Genomic DNA, 8,512 nt, shown 5'->3' on the forward strand with positions numbered 1-8,512 from the left:
AGCCCCTAAATGTTTCCAGGACTTATTGGATGGTTTCAGGATTGCTGTTTTTCCAGGAGAGGATCCAGTACTCAAATCCTAATTTGAGGGCTGACATCTAAAATAGGAACACTGAAACAAATATCAGTTTGCTGGTATTAGTGTTTTCAGAGAGTTTCCTGGCAGCCTTTACCCAGATGTGTGGAGGAACCAGACTTGTGGGCATTTATTTGAGGAAATCCCTTTTGGTGCTTTTTTCTGTCACTGCCTGTTATTGCTGTTGTTTCTCTGACATTTTTTTCTTTTTCTTATCCCTGCCTGTTTCCTCTTCTGTTTTTCATCTGCTTCTCTTTAAATTTCCTCTTCTCAAAGGGTTTCACTGAGCACTCACACCCTTTTCTCTCAGTGTTCAACCCCAGATGGCTGGTGCTGACACTACAGTGTTATAACTAAACCTGGTTGTGCTAAAACCAAATAAGCAAAATTAAATGCACATTAGCTCACCATTTCAGGATGCCTCTAGACTACAGTTAACATCTCCAAATCCATTAGTGCTCAGCCAGCAGTAAAACACTCTTCATCATATCCCTGAGAGTTGGAAATGCATATTAAAAACCATGTGGTTAAGGCTCCTGATGATCCAAATGCCTCCTCCAAGCCTTGTAAATATGTAAAGTTGTCACGTATTTCATGCTGGCAATTTGTAATGGACGTGAACTGCCAGTTTTTGCTTATGCAACTTCATTTCAAAGTCACAAAAGAGGATGGGAAGAATGGGAAAAATACTGAGTGAGGGATGATTTGTGCTAACCCTGGTGACACTTATTTATCAGCTGTTGGGCTGCCTGCTTTTGCCAGCTGCCCTGCCATAGCTGAACACCTCAGGGCTGTGGCAGCTGTTGTGTGTTGTAGCATGATGTCCCCATTTGGGTAATAATCAGCACTGACTCCAGTATTCCAGAAGGCTGATCAATCAATTCATTATTCTATACTCTTAAGAAACCCATTGCCTTTATAGAAAACTACAGTACAGGCTGACCTAATTGGTCCTTTAATTAAAACACCATCACCATTGGCCAATTAAGAAACAACCCTTTGGTAAACAAATCTCCATAACACATTCCGCATGCTCACAAGAGCAGGTGCAGCAGGTGAAGATAAGAATTGTTTCTCTTTCTTTTCTCTCATCTTTTCCCAGCCTTCCCCAGGACAATGCTGGGAAAGTTGTGCCTGTTGCTCTCTGTGGTGCCTGCTGTGTTTTGGGGTGCCCTGAGGACCCTGCTGAACAATTCCAGCACTTACAAAGGATCTGCCATCATTGAGTTGGAGCATGTAGAGCACATCCAGAAAGCTGGAGGCAAATGGTAATGTGAGCTCACCTGGGAGTTACACTTGACCTAAGATTTCATGCAGTTCTGTATAATGAACTCAAGAGAGTGATGCTTGATAGCTCTTATTAGGAACTGGGAATTAAAACTGATATTGCTAAGCAGCAAGTACAGTTGCAACAGAGAGGATTAGAGGAACAGGCACAGTTCAGGACTGAAATATTCATCTAATTATTTCCAATTCCAGTTATGCCCAATGCATGAACTGAATGTTCAGCAGCACCTGGAGTGTTTGCTACCCACTGAGCTCCCAACAGCAATAGTTTTCACAAATTTGAGAGATTGTTTTTAAAGGAGATCCTAAACTCTGGTGAAGCTGCCTTTGTTGTAACTCCTGAGACAGAAGAAAAAACCCCAAAGTGTCAAATAGTCCCATAATATCTGTGGCAGGTGAAACACTATGATTTCCAGCTGAACATTAAGAACCACAAGACCAAAACTGAAACATTTGTGAATAGGTACTAATCAAAACCCAGTGACGCCAAAATAATAATATTCTTGATAAAGATTTAATTGAAAAATGCTAAGAAAATATTGCATCTTCCTGGAAGCTGTACTGGTGCAAAGATGGTAATCAAGTCTTCAGTGTTCTGCATTTCTGTTGGGGTTTTATGCAGCTTAAAAACCCATATGCTGTGAACTAGTTTTGAGTGTTCTGTGTTTTGCACTGGAGGTTTTTTGCAACTATGCTTGGAATGTACATCCACTTGTACTTTGTGGCATACTTTCCAAAGGTGGTGTAGAGGACTGAATATAATAAGAATAAAATTGTGTGAGCAATTAAAAAAGTGATGGACTGAGCATTATGTTAATGAATGTTGATTTTAGAGATTTGCATGTGATTAAGCAAGTTTAAATGTCTTGCAGAAGAGCATTGTTTCATATAATCATAACTTTTAAAATGAATTTTTTTTCTTTTGTTTCTGTATATGATTCATATCCTTGCAAAAAGGATATGGATAAGGGCATGGATGTTTTGATCCCTGCAGAACAGAGCAGATATATGTGCTTCACATTATCCACTGACTGTGTCACCCTGACTTTCATGTGTAGTGTGCTGTGTGCTTTGCTGGAGCACCACCTCATTCCCAGGAAATGATGAGTCACAAAATCATACAGAATGGGTGAAAGGGATCATTGGAGGTCATCTGGCCCAACCTCCCTACTCCCCTAAAGCACATCACTCAGGAATGTGTTGAAACAATGTGAGTGTCTCTAGAGAAGGAGACTCCATAGCCTGAGTGCCACACTCAGGATGGCACCTCCTCTGCTCCTCTGCCCTGCTTGGCAGGGACTGCTGAACCTGACTCAGGCTTCGAACAGCTGAGGAGAGGGAATGGGCCCAAGGGGTTTGCTTTGTTTCGTTTTCCCAGTGGAAGCCTGTGGGAGCAACTTTTTTCTCATCTGGGTTTGCTGTTTGAGATCACATGAACCAAGAAGAGTTTCTGCAAGAGTAGCCCCTTGCTCATGGAAACAGAGGCTCTGGTGGCAGGTTTCACTGTGCCAGTTTGTACATTAGAGAACTGGATGGTAGGGGGGAGAATGTCTGCAGGCAGGGACTTCTCGGGACTCTTGCTCTCAGAGTGACCCTGAGATATTTTAAAAAGTCTCTTTCCCCAGCCCAGTGGTTGAAGGAGGAGTCAGGGCTCTTCATTTCTCAGTCTCAACGTTGTTTATTGTGTCTTATCTATAAAATTCTTTCTCCTGTCCTGCCGAGGTCTGCTCAGCAGGACAGTCAGAGGCACTCTGCCTGCTCCCAGGGCAGTGTTATCTTTTTTATGCTAAAAACTACATGTATAATGTTTACAATTACTTTCCAATACCTATCACCTATGTTAGACAGTGAGCTTCTACTCTAAACCAATCTAAAAGTGCCAACATCACAGCAGGAGATGGAGGCCAAGAAGAAGAAGGAGAAAGGCTGGACACGCACAGTTCCCTCCATCTTGCCTCCTGAACCCCCACTCTAAAAACGTCAAAAATCAAAAAACTAGTCAATAGTCAAAAAACTATTTTTTCACCCTGTGATAAATTCACTATAATTCTACTTAAACTTTCATGGCTTGTAATGCTTCATATAAAGGTTGGTAATTGTTTTTTCCAAGGGCTAAATCAAAGGCACAGGGGTCTTGGGCTCTATGCCAAGGTCTCTGAGCCCCCTGGGCAGGGCTCAAGCCCTCCAGGGCAGCCAGAGGAATTTCCTGGGTTCTGACAGGGACTGCCTAATGCTTTTTAAAATTCAGTTATGCCCCTGGTCTCCAGAATGTGCTGTGGGTAGCACAACCCCTTTATCCATTTTCAATGTTGAAATTCAGTTTAAAAAGAGAACAGGTTGAAATCTTATGCCTCTCTATGCCAGAGAAACCACTCTGAGTAAGTTCAAATAGCCCAGTATTTATTCTCCCCCTCATGCTCCGAGGTTTAAAAAGAAATGATACCCTTTTTTCCCCCAAATTGTATCTTGCAGAATAATTTCCAAATTCTGTAGCTGAGATGTAAATGTGATGGATGTGATAGAATTACTGAGTTGACTAACAAGAGCACATTAAGTAGTCATAATGAAACTTGGACTAACTGCTTGGGTGTACTTGTTTTTTCTAAGTTTAAAACTTATGAATCCTGCCCACGCATAATCTGTGTGCTTCACTGATCTTATTCTCCCTTGCCTCTATGGAGAACCTCTGTCCCTGGCCCCTTGAAATAAGTGCTCAGTCACACCTTCAGCTGGACCTGTTCTGGGCAGGCTGCTGCTCTAGAGTGAGCAAACAGAATGGGAGAAAACAACCTGCAAACCAGCAGTGTGCTGAAGACAGAAAGAGCAATTCCCATAAATTACATGTATTTGTATGCTTTACATATTATATGTCTGCTCTGGGAAATAAAGGTGAGCAAGTTGAAGGTGGTTCCATGCTGTGTTACTTCAGCCCATATTCAGTACATCCTAACAGCTCATTTTGAGGACCCATTTCCTACCTGATTCGGGTTCAACACATTTCTCCAAATGCCAGGCAAACTGCAAGTTGTATGGAAACACAGAGCTGCTGGTATCTGAGGCTGGAGCCAGAGACAGACACGAGTGGTTGTCAACATAGAGAAATGCAGATTTACTCTGTGTAATATTTTTTGCAATGTTTCAAAATGCTGTGATATAGAAATCAGAGAATTTAATAATAATTGTTAATAATTCTAATGATAAAAAATTAAATTTTAAAATAATAAATGTTAATAATTCTAATAAGAAAAAATATAAAGATTACTGGTTTTAGTGTGTTGTTATAGGAGAAGCTGAAGGCTTTGATTCTACTATTTTTCCCCACATCTTTTAGAGAACAGGCTGCTGCTTTGCACAAACATATAGCATACTAATAAGATATTATTTTCCACCTCTCAGATCTCTTTTGAATTCAAATATACCTATTAGCACCTTTACAACTCAGCTTATGCATATCCCAAGCCTATGTGATTAACTATTTCTACTGTACCATTTGGTGGGTGGCATTGCAAATTACAGAATAACACAGGGAAACAGAGTTTTCTGCTGTGGGTCTTAACACTGTGTATGGAAAATGCAGAGGGGGAAAAGAAAGAGAGATTTAAAGTCATTTGGATGTGCATTATTTAAGCTGGCAGGGATCCGGGGCTTTTAATTTTAAGGCTGTGTGTGGGTCAGGATGGTGAGTGGTGAAGGGAAGCCTTGATAAGGGTTTTGAAGGCTGTTTCAGGAGCAGAGGTCAGTACCAGTACAAGTCTGATGGAGGAAATGTGTGTGGCTGAGAACTGTGCCCCAAAGGAAGGTGCAGAGTGAGAGCTGGCTCAGGACACTCAGCAGGGTGGGCATTGCATCCTCTGACTCTGGCTGAGCTATCTGGCTGCTCCTGCCATAGCAAGATGATGGTGGAAGATGGAGACAGGCTTTGCATGGGGGACTGAGGGAGGAAGAACAAGGGAAAACAGGGGGAAAAAGGAGCTTGTTTTGATGTGGCTTGTTTTGATGTCACAGTGGTGAGGCACACCTGCCTGCATGTCCCAGTGCCACCTTTGGGAGCACCCACTTGTCTGGCTGTTGAGGGCTCTTGATGTGGGTGAAAAAGGCAGTGAACTCACTCTGCTGCTCCTGGTAAACAGCTTCTCCACGAGCTTTGTGGGAGCCTGGGGCTGTCCTCAGCCGGCTTCTGAGAGCAGCTTCAATACCTGAACAGTCTTATCATGTTTTATGTTTCCAGGCAACTTTGAAGGCTGCACTCCACTCCCAGGAGAGCATCAAGGGTCCTTCTGCTGAAGACAATAAAGGGTGGGTCAGGTCTGCAGGCTGCATCAATCTAGGGCTTTTTTCATATTATATACAATTTTTTTCCCAGCAGACAAAAACAAGATGTTGGCTTTTCTGAAACATGCAGTTGGATGGGATGATCCAGCTCTGGCAGTAGACTTGGGGTATGGCAATATTGACTATCATGTGCTGCACTGCTCTCAGAGTCCTGGTGACTCTCCAACTGGTGTTAAAACTAGCTTAAAACTGAGCTCTCTTGATGCTTTCCTGCTCAGAAACTTTGGCATTGTGGCTGAAGAGGAGAGGATTAATTTGTCAGGTGGTGCTGCTGGTTACATCTGAGGTATGGGCCTGCACCACCTACTGCAAGGGTATAAAACTGGATTGTTTCCTTACCTCTCCTTGGATTTAGCACCAGTTCTACAATGTCTTCTGGAGTGATGACCTGCTCTGCTTCTCATTTCTGAGGGCTGGTTTGCACAAGCATCTTTCTGACCCTGATCTCCAAGTGTTGCTTTTCATTACAGTCCAGACAGGGCAGGGACTATGTGCTCCTCTAAGGTTACTTCCAAAGGACTCTCCAGAGACTTCAAAGCAGGGTTCACTATGGTTTCTAGCTACCTGAATGGAACAAATTATTTTAATTATTTCAATCATGTCCTCAAATTTTGGGGCCTTTTTGGAAGATACTACTCTTTTTAAATTTTTTTTTTTTAAAATCCTTGCTGTTAATGAAGTTGCTTGCTAGGGACCTTTTGTAGAGTACTGCTGTCTTTTGTTCTGTAACCTGCTGCCTTGCTGTCATCATGGGCCATAGCCATAGAAAAATGTCTGCCTTGGCCTTTACAGTAGTGATGCTGAATGGATTTGACAATGAAGTGGAGTTGCAACGTGAACAACTCCTGAAGTTAGGCAAGTCTGAGAGCCTGATTGTTATCCTAAACTCCATGAGCTGAGTTTAACTTGGATGCTCTTTAGTCACCATCTGGTACAAGACTGAAGCCAGTGTCAACATTTTAAAGTAAATCCAATTCATAACTTGTCACATTATAAGAATAGCCCCATTATGCCCAACCAAAGGCCCATCCAGCTCAGTATCCTGTTTCTGACAGTAGCTGATAATTAAGGAAAGGGTGTAACTGCAGGGAAAGTATTGAGTGATATTTCCCCAATATGTTCTCCCACCTCTCAGCAGCTTATGGCTGAAAGATTTTCTGATCTCTGTGTTTAATAAGTTTTTGTGGCCTTATCTTTTGTTTTGTCAGATTCTACTTTTGCTTTCAGCATCTGCAGCACTTTTGGCAATGAGTTTAGCAATGTAATGATTCACTCTGTCAGAAAGCCCTCACTTTTGTTTGTTTTAAAGCCCTGGCTGAAGAGTTTGTGTGATGCACCCCTATTTCTTGTATTTTGAGAAACAAAACTTTTTATTCATCTCTTTCATGCCACTCTTGATTTTATAGAGCTCTAATGAGATCCTAAACAGAATGACTTTTAGTATGATGTAAGGCTCTGTATTATGTTTTATGCTTTCTGGCTGTTTATATTCCATTTGCTTTTACTTTATGTTTATTTCATCTTTATTTCACAAATTTAATCATTTTGAGAAGATTATTTTGTCTAATTAAGGTAGAATTAATCCAGGGGCAGTGATAATTTGAGAGCCAGGATTTGAAGGTAGTTTATTTAATCTATGTGTCTTCAAATCCTTTGGATTCAATTTGCCCAGCTTTCATACTGATGGATGCTGTATTAAATTATTTAAATAGATGAATTAAATTTGGAGCAAACAGAGGCTAATGCATTTCACCCTCAAATAACACGTCACTGTAGCCAGGGAGCTTTTCTAGGAGAACTGAGGAGACAGCAGTGAGCTGGAAGCACTGTATGCAAAACAGGGGGTAAGGGCCACACAAAAACCCCTTTGATTTATCCTCTAGAACTAATTTGTTGATTCCTTGTGGTCAGATTAGCAGACTGGAGCCAAGAAAGAAACCTCACAGAGATTGACCATGTGAGCTGAAATAATAAGCAGCTGTTGCTCAAGAGAAAGCCCAGACCAGACCTGCAGAAATGTAATTAGCAGCGTGCTGGCTGAGCTGTTTGCATGCCTAGAGCCTGCATCCTGCCCTTCTGGGGGGCAGTGATAATTTTTAGCCTCTCTTTTGGAGAGAGCATCTTTCTCACTAAGAATCGGGATGACTGGAAAGGGATAAAAGAGATGGACGAGAGCAGAATATACTCTGCAGTACTCAGAGACACTAGATGGGGATATTTGCTCACTTTGTGGCTCTTGGTATCCCTCCCAGCTTTGGTGATGATGTTCCCGAGGTGCAGGGAGGGCTGGGGACGTGCAGAGGAAGGGACTGATCAGAGGGGGTTGCATGGCACCTGTGGGGCAATCTACACCTTTGTGGCCATTTCTCACTCTGTGGCTTCCATCTCAACCACACCTGGTCTGTACAGCTCAGGACGCTCTGAGCTCTCTCTTCTGGCTGTGAAACAGCTCAGCATCATGTGGAACAGGATGGTCATGGTTCTTCCCCTGCACTGGGAGGAAAAAGGGCCAAACCTTTCCTATGGGAGAGGGAGAACCAAAACCATGGTGATGTTACCTTTGTGGGCCTGAAGCATTGCTGCTGTAGATGTCATTGGTCTGTCTGTGAGGGCAAGAAAGGGACAAGAAGCTACTTTTTGTATTCCTTTCCTTTGCACATGTTTGGCTTGCCAAATCAATGTTTAAAGCAGGAGACTCTTTCCCTGCTCCAGAAGTCTTGGCTGCCTGTGACGTGTGAGCCAGGTGAAGATGGGCTGCTGAGACAACTCAACTGTCCCACAGGGACATGACTGCTGCCTTTACAGCCCCCTGCAGAGC

The sequence above is a fragment of the Camarhynchus parvulus genome, chromosome 1 (genome assembly GCF_901933205.1).
Source record: "Camarhynchus parvulus chromosome 1, STF_HiC, whole genome shotgun sequence".
Taxonomy (NCBI): domain Eukaryota; kingdom Metazoa; phylum Chordata; class Aves; order Passeriformes; family Thraupidae; genus Camarhynchus; species Camarhynchus parvulus.